The sequence below is a fragment of the Eretmochelys imbricata genome, chromosome 16 (assembly GCF_965152235.1).
Source record: "Eretmochelys imbricata isolate rEreImb1 chromosome 16, rEreImb1.hap1, whole genome shotgun sequence".
Classification (NCBI taxonomy): domain Eukaryota; kingdom Metazoa; phylum Chordata; order Testudines; family Cheloniidae; genus Eretmochelys; species Eretmochelys imbricata.
In genome coordinates this window covers 4,530,744-4,549,464 of record NC_135587.1, presented here as the reverse complement: position 1 = coordinate 4,549,464, position 18,721 = coordinate 4,530,744, and positions in this window count along the sequence as shown.

The window sequence follows — 18,721 nt, the reverse complement described above, 5'->3', positions numbered from 1 at the left end:
CGTTGATCGTCCCTCTTTCTCAGTATGAGGCAGGAGCCCTTCCCTTTTGCGTTCTCCTGCTCGTGCTTCCTCCCGGTATCCCACGTCCCCACTTACCTCAGGGCTTTGGTCTCCTTCCCCCGGTGAACCTAGTTTAAAGCCCTCCTCACTAGGTTAGCCAGTCTGCTTGCGAAGATGCTCTTCCCTCTCTTCGTTAGGTGGAGCCCGTCTCTGCCTAGCGCTCCTCCTTCTTGGAACACCATCCCATGGTCAAAGAATCCAAAGCCTTCTCTCCAACACCACCTGCGTAGCCATTCGTTGACTTCCACGATTCGACGGTCTCTACCCTGGCCTTTTCCTTTTACGGGGAGAATGGACGAAAACACCACTTGCGCCTCAAACTCCTTTATCCTTCTTCCCAGAGCCACGTAGTCCTCAGTGATCCGCTCAAGGTCATTCTTGGCAGTATCATTGGTGCCCACGTGGAGAAGCAGGAAGGGGTAGCGATCCAAGGGCTTGATGCGTCTCGGCAGTCTCTCTGTCACATCGTGAATCCGAGCTCCGGGCAAGCAGCAGACTTCTCGGTTTTCCCGGTTGGGGCGGTAGATAGATGACTCAGTCCCCCTGAGGAGAGAGTCCCCGACCACCACCACCCGCCTCCTTCTCTTGGGACAGTCCCAATCCCTAGGACAGTGCATCTCATGCCTTCCAATCGGCGGAATCTCCTTCTGTTCCCTTCCCTCAGATTTATCACCTAGTCCACTCTCCGCATTAGTACCTGTGGAGAGAACATGAAAACGGTTGCTTACCTGTATCTGCGTTGCTGGTATGTGGATGCTTCCCTTTCTTCTTCTGGAGGTCACATGCTGCCAAATTTCTTCACCATCCTCCTGTCCCCGCTGTGCAGCCTGCTCTGAATCTTCAGAACATTGTGTCCATAGAAGCATATCCTGACGTCTGTCCAGGAAATCTTCAGTTTCTCTTCTGCAACGCAGGGTCGATACTTGTTTCTCCAGACCTTGAACCTTCTCTTCCAATATGGAGACCAGCTTGCACTTTGTACAGACAAAGTCGCTTCTGTCCTGTGGAAGAAAGACAAACATGGCACATCCAGTGCAGGTCACAACAGCTGAACACCCCCCATCCATATTACCTTCCTTCTACGAGCTTCCTCAGGAGTTGTAGTGACTACTCAGAGAAGCCGGCAAGATGTAAGCCTCGGCGGGCTCCCCCCGGGCGAACTCCCAGGCAAACTCCCTCTGTTAGCCTCTCTGCTGTTTGCCGCTCACTGGCTTTTTATAACAGTCAGGCCCTCTCAAGGCTCACCTGAAACAAAGCACTCCCAATTCACACTTTTCAAACAAACAACCAATCAAGCACACGGTCAAACTGTCAAACTGTCCCCACAACAGACACTCAGATACTCACCAACACAGCCTCCCTAATGCAGCCCTTAGCGTATCTCCTCTCAGACAGATCCCAGGGAAACTCCCCCTGTTAGCCTCTCTGCTGTTCGCCGCCCAGTTCTGGAACAGCCTTCCAAGGGAAGCAGCGGGGGCAAAAGACCCATCTGGCTTCAAGGTTAAACTCAATAAGTTTATGGAGGAGATGGCATGATGGGATAACATGATTTTGGCAATTAATTGATCTTTAACTATTCATGGTAAATAGGCCCAATGGCCTGTGATGGGATGTTAGATGGGGTGGGATCTGAGTTACTACAGAGAATTCTCTCCTGGGTATCTGGCTGGTGAATCTTGCCACATGCTCAGGGTTCAGCTGATTGCCATATTTGGGGTCGGGAAGGAATTTTCCTCCAGGGCAGATTGGAAGAGGTCCTGGGTTTTTTTTGCCTTCCTCTGTAGCATGGAGCACGCATCACTTGCTGGAGGATTCTCTGCACCTTGAAGTCTTTAAACCATGATTTGAGGACTTCAATAGCTCAGACATAGGTGAGAGGTTTATTGCAGAAGTGGGTGGGTGAGATTCTGTGGCCTGCATTGTGCAGGAGGTCAGACTAGATGATCACAATAGTCCCTTCTGACCTTGATATCTATGAATCTATGAGTCTATGAGACTCAGCAAGGTATGCAAGCGCATGCGACCAGGCCACATGACTCAGGACTCCATTTTGGGATGTCTGTATTTTTCCACAAACTGGTCTAGGAACCAAGTTTAAAACAAAGGGTTCCTGCCATATGCTAAAGCTATAAAAGGCAGGGAGTGACATCATCTGTTGTTCTTCACTCCCCACAGAAGAGGACTCCTGGAAACACCTGAGGAACAGAGACGGAACTGGGGGAAGTGCTGGACCCAGGCTAAAGAAATGTATAGCCTGTGTATGGAAACTGGGGAAACCCAAGCTGCAAAGCAAAGGCAGCTTGTGCCTTGAGAATCTGTGAGCCTGCTTGTATCATCACTCAGGGTGAGAAACTGTTAATTCAAATCCTATCCTTCTAGCATGTTAAGCTTAGTTTGCGTTTTTGTTTATTTGCTAGGTAATCCGCTCTGATCTGTTTGCTATAATTTATAATCACTTAAAATCTATCTTTTGTAGTTAATAAACTTATTTTATGTTTTAATCTAAACCAGTAAATTTGGAGTGATGTTCTTGGGAATCTTAGCTCGAGGGACAAGGGCTGTTGCATTTCCTCTCCACATTGATGAAGAGGCAAACTAGATAATAAATTCATACTGGTCAGAGTTTTGACAGCTCTGGGGTTCTAGACTGGGAAGCTGGTGGTTATTTTGGCTATAGCATCTCTATTGTTGGTTCATGCAGTGGCTGGTCAGCCTGTGTGTGTCCCTACCTATGTGAATGCTGGTGGAAGTGCAGGACTGGGAGTTAGCCTGAAGTTTGTCACAGCAGCACAGTGTGAGGGGGAGCCCAGACTGGTGAGTCAGAGGGCTCAGTGGTACCCCAGTTATAGGTGGCACCCCAGGGAGAACCCATCACAACTGGAATGTGCATTTGATTTTTTCTTCCTAAGTGAAGAGCTTTGCACTTCATAGAATAGAATATCAGGGTTGGAAGGGACCTCAGGAGATTATCTAGTCCAACCCCCTGCTCAAAGCAGGACCAATCCCCACTTGTCTTTATTGAATTTCATCTTGTTGATTTCAGATCAATTCTCCAATTTGTTGAGGTTGTTTTGAATTCTAATCCTGTCCTCCAAAGTGCTTGCAACCCCTCCCAGTTTGGTGTCATTCGCAAATGTTATTAGCATACTCTTCACTTCATTATCCAAGTTGTTAATGAAAGCCCTGAGATATTTGGGATGCTGAGCTATGGAGAACCATTACAACTTCAGAGCAGAACACTTCTCACATGGAAGATGGGATGGATCCAGCACTGCTATGGTGCTGCAGGGCATTTTCCCACTTTGGGGGATTTAGTGGCTAAGGTTTACAGTGACACTATCTTCTGTCATGCCAGTAGCATCTAGAGGCCTCAGCCAACGGCATGGTCCCGTTGTGGCAGGTGCTGTACAAACACAGAGTGAGAGACCGTTCCTGCCCCAAACAGCTTGCAATCTAAATAGACAATACAGACAAAGGGTGAGGGGAAACAGAGGCTCAGAGAGAGGAAATGACTTGCCCGTCATCATTCAGGAGCTCAATGACAGACCCAGAAACAGAGCTCAGATCTCCTGACTCCCAGCCCAATGCCCCATGCATGGATAGAAAGAGACACATGGCTGGTTACAATTGCTGATTTAAACACTATTACTGAGATGCTTCTCATTCCTTTTAGACAAGTTATTTTTGAGAGGGCCCGATAACTTGGTCCCAGAAGAAGTGGTTTGAGAGACTTTGAAAATGGATATAAGGGGTTAGGCTGCCAGCTGTCCTGCCCAGGAGGAGTCACTGTTGGACAGGCCAGCTTTGAGTATCCCGACCACTGGGTGTAGATGTGGGAGCAGAGACTCCTACAATGTATATGGTCCATCAGATGTGATCCTCCAGCAGGCCTGGGAGTTACAGACATTATACCGCCCGCAGTCCCACCACTGTGTATTGGGCTGCAGTTAGAATGTATCAGATAAGTAGCCATGGGCCTGGGCAATAGGTGGAAAGGGGACCTCACCTAAGCCTCACCTGGCTATTCTTGTCTCTCTTGAATTAACACTCGACTCTAGTGCTATTGGAGATCTGCTAAGATCCTGATTGTTAATAATTGATAGCACTTTTCACATAAGTATGAACTGTGAGTTCTTGTAATAGTATTCTTACTCCTGAAATCCCTGGTAGTTTCAGTAGCAGATGGTATGCTTCTGAATGTCCTGTTTTACAATATTACATAGTGTTGCTGTGAGCTGTTAAATAGTTCCTGCATTCCACCCCAGAGATGGCTGCAATCCAGTGTTTTCCTAAGTGAATTGATTAACTTTTGCAAAGTGCTTTGATTACCCTGGCTTAAAGGTGCAGTGTTACTCCAGAGTTCCACACGATGGCGCCTTTGTTCTGGCCTCTGGACTTCTGTCCAGGCCCCACTGGGAGACTGTTATCAGAGAGTTTGTAAATAAAAAACCTGGCATGGGATTATTATTGGTGCCTTGTTATCCATGGGGACTTGGGCTGCAACACCAAGTAGAAACAGCATGAGAAAAAAAGGGAAAGGAATGTGAGATTTTATTCTACGTTGCAGCCGCAGGGCACAAAGTGCCTGTATTCTGCACCTTGTGCTGGCCCAAGCACATTGTCAGCACTTAATAAAAACAGAATTAATAATAAATCATATGACTTAATAATAAATGAAATTTAGCTATGACTCAGTAATGCACTTTTTATCAGGAGATTTCAAAGCATTTTACACAGGAGGTTGGGCTCATTATCCCCATTTTACATACGGGGAAAACTGAAGTACAGACAGGGGAAGTAACTTGCCCAAGGTCACCCAGGAAGTCAGTGGCAGAGCTAGGAATAGAACCCAGGTCTGCCAACTCCCAGTCCAGTGCTCTAGCCCTTAGAAGTGCCCCTCCCCTGAGTGACATTATACACCTGCCTACCCAGCTGGCCCCATCTGCCCACCTCCCTGGTATCCACAATGAATTTCTAGACATTATATAGAGGACAATTTCCTAATTCAAATTTCCAAATTCCTCCCTCCATCCCCACCAACCCAGCTGTCCCTAGATTCTCCCCCAAGCCAGCTAGCAACCCCCTTGGGCTTTCCCACAATCATCCACTGTCCCCCTCGGGTGCCACCCAAGCTCTGCCCCCCAACTTTTCCCAGCCACCATCCTCATCTGCCTCCATCTTCCTCCCTCTCCCTGCATAGCACCACAGTCAGCTTCCTATCCTACCACCAGCCCCCCCACTGGCCCCTGGATACCTCCACAAGCCCAGTGTCCCTTAATTGCCTCTGGCTTTTCCAAGCCACCTCTCCCCATATATCCCCCAAACTGCCCCTAGTTTCTGCCCGGGTACTGCTACAAACCTATCTGCCCTAGCTTTCTCTCCCAGACCCCCTGCAGCATGCACCAAGCTGCCAAGTTTTGTGCAACTCCCTGCCTTCCCCCCAGCTCAGGCAGGGAATATTACCCTTAAACTATAGATTCATACATTCTGAGGCCAGAACTAAGGGACCATTGTGATCATCCAGTCCGACCCCCTGTATAACACGGGCCAGAGACATGCCCTGAATTCATTCCTGCTTGAACCAGAGCAGAACTTTTAGAAGAAAACATTTCTGATTTAAAAACTGACAATGCTGAAGATTCCACCACAGCCCTTAGTAAGCTGTTCCAATGGATAATTCCCCTCTCTGTCAAAAATGTACATCTTATCCCCAGTCTGGCTTCAATTTCCAGCCATTGCATACTGTTCAACCTTTCTCCGCTAGACTGAAGAACCTGCTGTTATCAAATTTCTGTTCCCCATGTAGGTACTTACGATGGTGATCAAGTCACACCTCTTCTTAAGTTAAATAGATTGAGCTCCTTGAGTCTATCACTGTACGGCAGGTTTTCCAATCCTTTAATCATTCTTCTGGCTCTGTTCTTAACCCTCTCCAATTCGTCAACATCCTTCTTAAATTTTGGGTACCAGAGCTGGACACAGTATTCCAGCAGTGGTCACACCAGTGCCAAATACAGGGGTAAAAGTAAACTCACTAGTAAAATGTTTTTAATCCTTAGTCCCAATTATCAGTCACAGTTTTCTGTTCTTTCTCCCAGCTGATTTGGCTCATATTGTTTTCAGTTTTGTGAAACTAGCCCTTTTAAAGCACCAAGTATATGTATTACTGGCTTGGACTTTATTCTGTTTGCATGTAATATAAGTTTGCATGTAAACTACCACTAATATTTAGTTCTGTGATAAATTCCTCTTTATCTCCCAAGACAAGGTCTAATATAGAATTTCCCCATGTTGTATGCAACATTTTTTGAATTAGGAAATTGTCCTCTATATAATGTCTAGAAATTCTGCAGATTTTTAGTACTGTCTGCATGAGCCCTCCAGCATGTCACTCAGATTGAAGTCCCCCATGATCACATAGCTTTTTTCCCATTATAGTTAGGTGCTTAATGAGCAGGTAGTCCTCTTCCCTAGTATGATCTGGTGCTTTGCAGCAGACACCAACTAGTACCCCTTGTGATGCTGGCAACCCAGATGCCAGCTCTTGCCCGGGCTGCAGACATTCGCTAAGAACTGACAACCTCATAGCTGGAGACCAGATCAGGTCACTTGTGTGTTGCTTTTGCTCAAAATAGGTATTAATCTTATAAGAATGTATTTAGTGTTTTAAACTCTGAAATGCTTGAGTGTTGCTACCTGCATTAATCTCACTGATAATATCTATTTCCCCTGTTATAAATGTAAGTGTTTGCTCTGAAAATGTAAACCCTCCCCCCCGAGTCAGGAGAGACACATTGGCAAGTGTAAAATACTAGTTTGACACAGGTCTTATCTTCTGCCCAACAAAAGAAGGCCCATAGACACCAGACAAGCCATTGTGAAACATCAGAGGAGAAAAGACTTTGTTGTTTGCTCCCCTGCCCACTGTTGAAGAGGAGAAGTATAAGTGAACTCGTCTCATCATCCTGAACTCTGGGAGAAGGTTCTCCCAGCACTGTAAAAAAAACTACCCCCACAAGGGGAGTAGCCACCAGCACTGGGCCCAGCGCTGGTGCACTGTCTACACTTCCACTTTACAGCGCTGAAATTTGCAGCGCTCAGGGGTGTGTTTTTTCACACCCCTGAGTAAAGTGGCAGTGTAGACAAGCCCTAAGAATAGACAGATTACTACAGTGCTGTCACTTTTAGGCTCTAGATGGTTACCCATTTGTGTGTGTTAGGTTGCTTTAACTTGTAAATAACTCTCTTATTCCTTTCTCCTAGGTAATAAACCTTTAGACAGTTTATTTCAGGATTGGCTACAGGTGTTGTTCTTGGTGTAAGATGTAGGGTACTAACTGGTCTGGGGTAAGTGACTGGTCTCTTGGGACTGGAAGCAACCTGAACATGGTGTGATTTTTAAGTGACCATTTATCACTAAGTCCAGATTGTCTGGGTAGCAAGATAGACAGGAGAGTCCAAGGCAGTGATCCCCAAACTGTGGGGCACACCCCCCCAGGCAGACACAGAGAAATTTTTTTGGGGGGGGTGCACAGCAGGGCCAGGGACAGCCCCCACAGGAGGTGGGGAGAGAGCACCACGCTTCCAGACCCACTCCACCCCCAGCCTCACTCCTCTCCCACAACCCCATTCAGCCCCCCGTGTTGGGCCTCCAGGCCCAGCTACACCCTCATTCCCTCAGACCAGCTCTGCCCCCAGCCACAGCTCCACTCCACTCTGCCCTCAGCATTCCCTCTCCACCCTCAGACCAGCTCCCCCTCTAGCCCCAGCTCCTCTCCCATCCCCACTTCTGTCCCCAGCTCCATCTTCTGCCCAAGCTTGGTTGCTGAAGAAACCTTGGCTATGCAGTACTCAGGGGTGGGGCGTGGACAGTTTCCGTTATTGGCATGTGGGGGTGTGACTGAAAAAGTTTGAGCACCACTGGTCTAAGGGGACTGTCTGTGACTCCAGGTTAAGACGTTTGCCCATGAACTTTCCTAAATAATAACACCTAGCTCTTAGGCAGTGCTTTTCATCACTACATCTCAAAGCACTTAGAGGAGAGGAAAGTGATCAGGAACAGTCAGCATGGATTCATCAAGGGCAAGTCATGCCTGGCTAATCTAATTGCCTTTTATGATGAGATAACTGGCCCTGTGGATGAGGGGAAAGCAGCGGACGTGTTGTTCCTTGACTTTAGCAAAGCTTTTGACATGGTCTCCCACAGTATTTTTGCCAGTAAGTTAAAGAAGATGGGCTGGATGAATGGACAATAAGGTGGATAGAAAGCTGGCTAGACTGTCGGGCTCAACGGGTAGTGATCAATGGCTCCATGTCTAGTTGGCAGCCAGTATCAAGTGGAGCGCGCCAAGGGATGGTCTTCGGGCCAGTTTTGTTCAATATCTTCATTAAAGATCTGGAGGATGGTGTGGATTGCACCCTCAGCAAGTTTGTAGATGACACTAAACTGGGAGGAGAGGTAGATATGCTGGAGGGTAGGAATAGGATACAGAGTGTAAAGTTTGACTCAGACTCACAATTTATCAGACCACTCTGTTTTATTAGCAAAGCTGCTCTGCTAATACATTTAGAAGTGAGCCCCCCGAGTGCAGCTTGTGTCTTTTAATTTATACAGTTTTTTGGAGAACAAGTTACAGAGAAGTTACAGACAAAAGAAGAAAAAGATTTTAGTCACCACCCTTCGAGATCCCTGAGACCAGTCATGTATCTTCAATACCTGCCACCCTTAACAAACTCCTTTAACAGCTTCCAGTTAACTTAACTAATTGCCCTTCACACCTTCCATTCTGATGCCTGCTTCTCAGAAGTGCTGGCTCTATCCTAATTGCTTCTCCATTCAAAAGCTAACTGTCCCTACGTGTGCTCCCTCAGATACTTTGTAACATGTTTTGGCATGCCCTCTCATATACAATATATCCAGCATGTCCCCTTATACAACGTTATACTTATACAATGTTATACTTCCACAATCCTCCTTTTGGTCAAGGCTACGCCCATGACCAATGACTTACTGGATTCCATACATCAATCGTTCTTTTTCATTACTTTCACTGGTGACATTTAACAACATTAGATTAGCACTCTGGTTAGGGGTAACCTGATGGATGGCGTGTCTTGTGCAGTTTTGGATACAACAAGAAATCAATTGAAAACACACAAAGATTATTAGAATTCCAAATAGGATAGTCAGAATTCCTTGAAACAACCAGTTTCCCAGACTAGAGAAATTGAATCAGTTACTTATCCATTTCCACAAGGAACTTGGTTCTTCGTGGGGAAGGTATGCAATTTGTTCCAGATGGCTAGCACGATTTATTACCTCATTAGTATTATCAGGTATGTATACACAGCATTCTGTTCCAATTAGAGCACAGGTCCCTCCTTTGGCTGCCAGTATTATATCTAATGCCCGACGGTTTTGGAGGGCCACTTGTCGGACCGCTCCTGCTTCTTTGGCTAGAGCTTTTAAGCTCTCTCCTGTTTCATTGGCCATGATCTCAACCACCGCTTGTAACCTTAAAAGCCTTTTTGCATGGTGGATTACCCCCCCTACTGGGACTAAAGAAATGCCAACAGCTTCTTCCCAAGTTAGGGTGCTTATGTTATCCACATACCATTTAGCATCTGGCAAGTCCCTCCTTTTTTTGCCTGAAATTACGGAGGGACTTCGTGGGAGGGATTGAAGCACCCGGAATTGTGGGAAAAGCTGAGCAGGATAACAGACACCTGACCAATTTGCTGGTAACACAGTGTAAGCATTTTCCCCACAAACCCAATGATGTCCCATTAAAGCTGGGAAGGGTTGACTGCAACCCTTTGACATGTAAGAATTTACAAAGGAGGAATAGTATCCCCCAAAGGGCACAGGATGATTTTCACTGGGAGAAGAGGTAGCATTCACATGACATTTGTAGATGGTGCTGTTTTTCTCAGGGAGGCTGTAGGGGGAGCAAGAGATTGAATCTTTGGTTTGATCCCAGGTTGAGAGGAAGTTTATCTTTCCATACCCGGTTCGCCATTCTCCAACCTTGTTTGAATAGTCCCATACACCATGGGATACGATGTATTGGAGACAGCTGCTCCTCCCTAGATTCAGCCCTGTCCCATTACACACCCAGCGCCCGTGGCCCTTTCCTTTCACCACACTTGTAAGTTTAGGAACATATGTTTTTCCCAGCCCCCAAGTGTCATTTTCCTTCCATGTCCTTTTAAGTGGATAGGGTTCTCCAGCAAGCTCTGAGGAATTCAAAGGGATTGCCATGGTGGGGATACTAGCTTGTGAGTGAGCTGAGATGTGGCTGCAGACCCAGCAATTAGAAATATTCAGGATCTGGGCTATCTGCACCTGTTGTTGGATGAAAGAATTGTCACTGTCACTCTGGATTCCCCAGACCCTCAGGACACAGGAGCTGAGGATTAAGCTTCTCAAAGGACACATGTTGGAAGCAGGACCCTTTCTGGTTCTGACAACCCCTTTCGAGGGAACCGCAGTCACGGTTTTACGTCCACCAGGCAGCAGGTGCTAGGCTCACTACTGCTTCTTGTTTGTTGGGTCCTGCTGTCTGCTTACCCTCTGCTTCTGGCAACCCTTACGAGAGCGCAGATTGTAAGGTATTGCAGGCTGTTCCTCTTTGTCTTCTGGGGTTGAAGCTGGTTCTGCGTGGTCTTGCAGAGGTGCTTGGTCCCCTTGAGGTGGCGCTGGCTTACACTGTGAGGCGTGGATCCAAGCAGCGATGCCGGATAATTTCACTGCTGTCTGGGTGGTGAGCAGTACCTGGTACGGACCCTTCCACCGGCGTTCCAAGGCGTGCTTCCGAAGGTGGTGCCGCAGGCAGACCCCATCACCAGGCTCAGGAGTGTGACAGGCAGCAGAGGTGGGCTCCCTCGGCCAAGCTGCTCGCACCTGCGAATGGAAGGAGCTCACAGCTTGCATTAACCCTTTGCAGTACTGGAGGAGTGTGCTGTGAGTTAGGTTTAGGTCTGGGGCTGGGGTAATAGTAGCCATTGTTCGCATAGGGCGTCCCATGATGATTTCAAATGGACTCAATTTGTGTCTCTGGGATGGGGATGACCGAATTTCCATAAGGGCCAGTGGTAAAGCAGCTGGCCAGTTTAACCCTTTGGAACTACAGATTTTTCCCAGCTTATTTTTAAGCACACCATTTCGCCTTTCAACTGCCCCTGCACTCTGTGGATGGTAAGGGCAGTGCAACAGGTGGGTGACATGTAATACCTGGTTTAGATGTTGAACAATTTTTCCAGTAAAATGTGTTCCCCAGTCACTAGACAAAGTGGCAGGAATTCCCTTGGTAGGGATAATGTGGTTTAACAGACATTTTGCAACGGACAATGAATCAGCTTTGTGACAGGGAAAGGCTTCAATCCAACCCGAAAACAGACATATTATAACTAAAATGAATTTATATTTCTGACACTTTGGCATTTGTACAAAATCAAGTTGCCAGTGTAGGAAAGGTGCTTGAGGCAAACCCCGGAACCCTTGTGTTACTGTTACAGATTTGCCGACATTGTGGCTTTGACAAGTAACACAAGCGGCACAGTGGCGGGTTGCAAAGGAGCTGAAATGGGGAGCCCACCACCCCGCCTTACTCATAGCAGAGACCATCCCCTCCTTGCCGACATGCGAAACACCATGTAGCAGGGCGGCTAGAGACGGGTAGAGTGAGAGGGGGGCTACAAAGGTACCGGTGGGCAATTGCCAAAGGGAATCAGAATGCAAAGAGCAACCCAAAGCACTCCAGGAGTCTTTCTCTGTTTCTGGGGCAGAATCCTGGAGCTGAGTGAGATGAGACAGGGATGGTGGCGTTACAGAGACAGAGAGGGGACCAAGAAACGCTTCTGGTGAAGGTTTTATAGTGGCGGCATGTTTTGCAGGAGCATCAGCAAGTGCATTACCTTTTGCCACCTCGGTGTCTGCCACTGAGTGGCCAGTACACTTAACAATTGCCAAGGCAGATGGTAGTAAAACTGCATACAGGAGGGTGGCAATGTAGGGGCCATTCTTGATAGGGGTACCAGTAGAGGTAAGAAAACCTCGAGCCTGCCAGAGGGTGCCAAAGTCATGCACAACCCCAAAGGCATACCGAGAATCAGTAAAAATAGTGGCAGAGAGCCCCTCGGCTAGAAAGCAGGCACGGGTTAGAGCAATCAGTTCAGCCACCTGGGCAGAGGTCACAGAGGGTAAGGGCGCAGCTTCTATGGTCTCAGAGAGAGAGACCACAGCGTACCCTGCAAGAAGGTGGCCTTGGTCATTTCTATAACAGGACCCATCAGTGAATAATACCAGGTCAGAGTTAGGGAGAGCTACATCTGAAAGGTCGGGGCGCGGGACAGTGATAGCGGAGACAGTTGCAAGGCAGTCATGGGGTTCACCATCACTAAGTAAAGGAAGGAGGGTAGCAGGGTTTAACCTGGAGCAGCGCTTAATAGTGATATGTGAGGCTGAAAGCAGCAAAAGTTCATACCTAGTGAGGCGAGCAGAGGAGAGGTGAGCAGTGTTGCGTTGCAGAAGGAGAGTTTCCACAGAATGGGGAACCATGAGAGTGAGAGGAGAGCGGAGGACAAGGGACTCAGACATCTCGACCAGGCGTGCTGCAGCAGCTACAGCGCGTAGGCAAGGGGGAAACCCTGGGCTACAGGGTCCAAGGTTGCAGAAAAATAAGCCACCGGGCAATTTCTGTCACCGTGCTCCTGAGTAAGAACCCTGAGGGCACAAGCAGATTGTTCGTGACAGAAAGGGGTAAAAGGCTTGTCATAGTTAGGTAACCCTAAGGCAGGGGCAGAGGCTAAATTCTGCTTAAGGGAGATGAAAGCAGCATTTGCTTCAAGTGGCCATGGCATGGGGTTAGGTACAGAGGATCGAGTGAGTTCTTGGAGTGGTCTAGCCAGAGAAGCATATTGGGGAATCCATTGCCTACAGAACCCTGTCATGCCTAAGAATTTTCTGACCTGGCGTGGAGAGCAAGGCTTGGGAAAGCTAAGGATGGCTTGTACCCGGGCTGGATAGAGTGTACGGGAACCCTGGGAGAGAAGGAAGCCTAGGTATGTGACAAAGGTTTGGCAGAGCTGCAATTTTGTGCGAGAAGCCTTATGACCCTTGTTTGCTAAAGCTGTGAGAAGTGTTAGTGAATCAGTTTCTGAGGCAGACAGAGAGGGGGAACACAGGAGTAAGTCGTCCACATATTGGATCAGTGTGGATCCTGATGGGAAAACCAGATCAGCGAGATCCCTGGCTAGGGCTTGAGAAAAATAGGATGAACTCTCTGTATACCCCTGGGGAAAGGTAGTCCATGTATATTGCTGACCCTTGTAGGAGAAGGCAAAGAGATACTGGGATTCAGAGTGAACTGAGACAGAGAAGAAAGCGGAGCACAAATCTACAACAGTAAAGTGGGTTGCATTTGGAGGAATAGACACTAGTACTGTAGCAGGGTTAGGAACCACTGGAAAAGAAGGTATGACAATACGGTTAATAGCTCAAAGGTCTTGAACAAATCGCCACGATTTGCCATCAGCCTTTTGAACTGGAATTAGGATAGGGATGTTACAGGGGCTGGAACAAGGGACAATAATTCCTTGTTCTTTTAATGGAGATATAACTGGAGCAATCCCAGCCTCTGCCTCAGGATTCAAAGGATACTGAGACAGGTGAGGCAGAGGTTTGGAATTGTCTACAGTAATCCGAACTGGGTCAGTATTTAATCGGCCCACTTCAGATGGGTGAGATGGCCATAGGGAGGAAGGAACCTGAGAGATTAGGTGCTCTAGGGACAGAGTTAAGGGACAGCAAGGGACCGGAGTGGAGAGGGAAGTTTCAGACAGCAGGGAGGCTACAGAATCACATAAGGAAGACTGAGGGATTTGCAGATAGACACCATCTGGGGAGCAGTAAATAGAACAGCTAAGTTTGCATAGCAAGTCCCGTCCCAGAAGGTTTGCAGGGGTGGAATCAGAGAGGAGGAATGCATGCTCCTCAGAGAGGGGACCGACCTGAACAGACAAAGGTTTTGAGAGGGGAAAAGAGGTAGGGATCCCTGTAATGCCAACAGCAGACACAGATTTTCCAGATCGGGGAACCTCAGGCAAGTCAGTGGTGCGGATTGTAGAAAGAGAAGCTCCAGTATCAACAAGGAAAGGGAGAGAGAGATCATTTACAGTCAGGACACATTCTCCAGTAGGGGACAGAGGTAATAAGGGAGCTAAAACTTTGTGAGGTTCCCCAGCATCCCGTCATTGTTGGGGTGAAAAATAGGGTTGGGGATCAGCTGGAGGAACCAGCGGGGGGTTCACTTGATTTCCCATACAATTATTAGGTCGTCTTGGACATTCTTTTTTCCAGTGTCCAGGCTGTTTACAGTAGTTACAAACCCCAGTTAATCCAGCCCCCTGCCCCATTCCGCAACCCCGTCCCTGTCCCCGTGTGGTCTGCTTAGTCCTGAATAATGCTGTAGCTGCAGAGCCATTAACTTTTGGGAGGACTGTTCCTCCTTTCCTTTGAAAGTGCGGTGGCAATGCTCTGCTACTGCCAGCAATTTGTCCATGGTTTCAGTCTCCCATCCCACACTTATTCGTTTTAACATGTGGCAGGGAGAAGACCATCAACAAATGCATGTGCCAACGCCCCCTGCCCATTTACGTCGGGCTCTTGTATTCCTGAATGTTGTAGGAAAATATCAGTTAGCCGGGACCTATAGTCGCCTGGGCTTTCTCCTTGCCCTTGCTTACAGCAACGTATTGCTGTCCAGTTTGTTTTAGGAGACCACACTTTGGGAACGGCTTGATGCAGGCGCTTCCAAAGAGCCATACACCGGTCTCTGTATGCCGAATCTGGGCCAGTACTTTTTATGGTTGAGTGGCGTGCCTCAGCTGCCCAGTCTGCGGCAGCCAACCATTTTTCATAATAACTGGCAGGAGATCTGTCTCAGAGGGTTCATAGGTTTCACAGATTAACAGAAACTCCTCAGCAAATTTGACAGAGTTTTCCTGTGGTTTGGGAAAACTTTTAACTATAGATAAAAGTTCCGTACGAGTCCAGGGCTTATAATCCCATATGGACTCACTTTCTCCCATCTTAAGGACTCGTAAGGGTGCCACAACAGTTTGATCAGAGTCTCTCATTAACCTCCCATCAGGTTCTCTTTTCCAAGAAGAGATGTCAAGAGAATCTTTGCAGTCTGCTTTGGATTTCTTCTTCATAATATTTTGCAGAGCTGCGAGGCCAATGAGGGTATCTTCTTCACTTTCATTATCTGTAGTCACTGAAGATTTTTCCTTTTCTGATTTCTTATTTGCGCAGGAGTATGGTGGGGGTCGGGTTTGATCCGGATCATTGCACAGGACTGGGCAAAGGGGAGCGCTCGGACTAGTGGGGGGAGAGACTGCATCCAATCGAACTGTTAGTTTTTTGATAGAATTTTTAAGAGAGGTGAGTTTTGACTCAGTCCATCTATGATTTGCCTCTTCCCACCACTGCATGAAGCAGTCTACTTCTCCTCTCTCCAATTTGGTTTTTGGGAGGATGAGTTTGCTTTTTAAAGCGTCCACTCGATCCTTGTCCCAAGAACCTAACAGTGGCCACTGTAATTTGGGGTTCTCTAGAGCTAATTTGGACTGGAAAAAGGCTAATGTAGTGCCAATCTTTAAAAAAGGGAAGAAGGAGGATCCTGGGAACTACAGGCCAGTCAGCCTCACCTCAGTCCCTGGAAAAATCATGGAGCAGGTCCTCAAAGAATCAATCCTGAAGCACTTGCATGAGAGGAAAGTGATCAGGAACAGCCAGCATGGATTCACCAAGCGAAGGTCATGCCTGACTAATCTAATCGCCTTTTATGATGAGATTACTGGTTCTGTGGATGAAGGGAAAGCAGTGGATGTATTGTTTCTTGACTTTAGCAAAGCTTTTGACACGGTCTCCCACAGTATTCTTGTCAGCAAGTTAAGGAAGTATGGGCTGGATGAATGCACTATAAGGTGGGTAGAAAGCTGGCTAGATTGTCGGGTTCAACGGGTAGTGATCAATGGCTCCATGTCTAGTTGGCAGCTGGTATCAAGTGGAGTGCCCCAAGGGTCGGTCCTGGGGCCGGTTTTGTTCAATATCTTCATAAATGATCTGGAGGATGGTGTGGATTGCACTCTCAGCAAATTTGCGGATGATACTAAACTGGGAGGAGTGGTAGATACGCTGGAGGGGAGGGATAGGATACAGAAGGACCTAGACAAATTGGAGGATTGGGCCAAAAGAAATCTGATGAGGTTCATTTTGGGATGTATAAGGAGGGGCAGTGCCAACAGATCGAGGGATGTGATCGTTCCCCTCTATTCAACATTGGTGAGGCCTCATCTGGAGTACTGTGTCTGGTTTTGGGCCCCACACTACAAGAAGGATGTGGAAAAACTGGAAAACATCCTGCGGAGGGCAACAAAAATGATTAGGGGACTGGAACACATGACTTCTGAGGAGAGGCTGAGGGAACTGGGATTGTTTAGTCTGCGGAAGAGATGAATGAGGGGGGATTTGATAGCTGGTTTCAACTACCTGAAAGGGAGTTCGAAAGAGGATGGATCTAGACTGTTCTCAGTGGTAGCAGATGACAGAACGAGGAGTAATGGTCTCAAGTTGCAATGGGGGAGGTTTAGGTTGGATATTAGGAAAAACTTTTTCACTAGGAGACATTGGAAGACTAGGTGAAACATTGGAATGCGTTACCTAGGGAGGTGGTGGAATCTCCTTCCTTAAAAGTTTTTAAGGTCAGGCTTGACAAAGCCCTGGCTGGGATGATTTAGTTGGGGATTGGTCCTGCTTTGAGCAGGGGGTTGGACTAGATGACCTCCTGAGGTCCCTTGCAACCCTGATATTCTATGATTGTATGAAAGCTCAGTATTATGATCTCCATTTTACCTATGGGGAAACTGAGGCACACAACAATTAAAGTGACTTGCACAAGGTCACCGGTACCTGCTATATAGGCAGGAATAGAACCCACCTCTCCTGAGTCCCACTTGAATGCACTATCCACTCGTCCTCACTGCCCTCACTGCCTCTCACAGACCAGGCTCTAACCATTGACTTTAACATTCCAGTCATGCCAAGCTTCCCATCGGGTTGCAGTAACCTCAGCTAGGCCACATACAGGAGCAGCTCCAATTCCCCTAGCCCCTAGCAGTGGTGTCCAGGCCGTGAAAGAATTTCTTCTCATCTCCCCCGCAGTGTCTTAATTTTGCTCTTTACGTCCTGATTGTGTGCGAAACGCTGCACCTTTGTGTCCCCTTTTCACCCTCCCCTTTGGGTGTTACTTTACTGCCCGGGTTCTGATTTGCATACTTAGAATCACAGAATCATAGAATCATAGAATATCAGGGTTGGAAGGGACCCCTGAAGGTCATCTAGTCCAACCCCCTGCTCGAAGCAGGACCAATTCCCAGTTAAATCATCCCAGCCAGGGCTTTGACAAGCCTGACCTTAAAAACCTCTAAGGAAGGAGATTCTACCACCTCCCTAGGTAACGCATTCCAGTGTTTCACCACCCTCTTAGTGAAAAAGTTTTTCCTAATATCCAATCTAAACCTCCCCCACTGCAACTTGAGACCATTACTCCTTGTCCTGTCCTCTTCCACCATTGAGAACAGTCTAGAGCCATCCTCTTTGGAACCCCCTTTCAGGTAGTTGAAAGCAGCTATCAGATCCCCCCTCATTCTTCTCTTCTGCAGACTAAACAATCCCAGCTCCCTCAGCCTCTCCTCATAAGTCATGTGTTCTAGACCCCTAATCATTTTTGTTGCCCTTCGCTGGACTCTCTCCAATTTATCCACATCCTTCTTGTAGTGTGGGGCCCAAAACTGGACACAGTACTCCAGATGAGGCCTCACCAATGTCGAATAGAGGGGAACGATCACATCCCTCGATCTGCTCGCTATGCCCCTACTTATACATCCCAAAATGCCATTGGCCTTCTTGGCAACAAGGGCACACTGCTGACTCATATCCAGCTTCTCGTCCACTGTCACCCCTAGGTCCTTTTCCGCAGAACTGCTGCCGAGCCATTCGGTCCCTAGTCTGTAGCGGTGCATTGGATTCTTCCGTCCTAAGTGCAGGACCCTGCACTTATCCTTATTGAACCTCATCAGATTTCTTTTGGCCCAATCCTCCAATTTGTCTAGGTCCCTCTGTACCCTATCCCTGCCCTCCAGCGTATCTACCACTCCTCCCAGTTTAGTATCATCCGCAAATTTGCTGAGGGTGCAATCCACGCCATCTTCCAGATCATTTATGAAGATATTGAACAAAACCGGCCCCAGGACCGACCCCTGGGGCACTCCGCTAGATACCAGCTGCCAACTAGACATGGAGCCATTGATCACTACCTGTTGAGCCCGACAATCTAGCCAGCTTTCTACCCACCTTATAGTCCCTTCATCCAGCCCATACTTCTTTAACTTGCTGACAAGAATACTGTGGGAGACTGTGTCAAAAGCTTTGCTAAAGTCAAGATACAATACATCCACTGCTTTCCCTTCATCCACAGAACCAGGAATCTCGTCATAGAAGGCGATTAGATTAGCCAGGCAGGTAAGTGCTTCAGGATTGATTCTTTGACGTTGATAGGCGCAGATGGCGGCCATTGAGCAGCTGTGCACCAAGGGG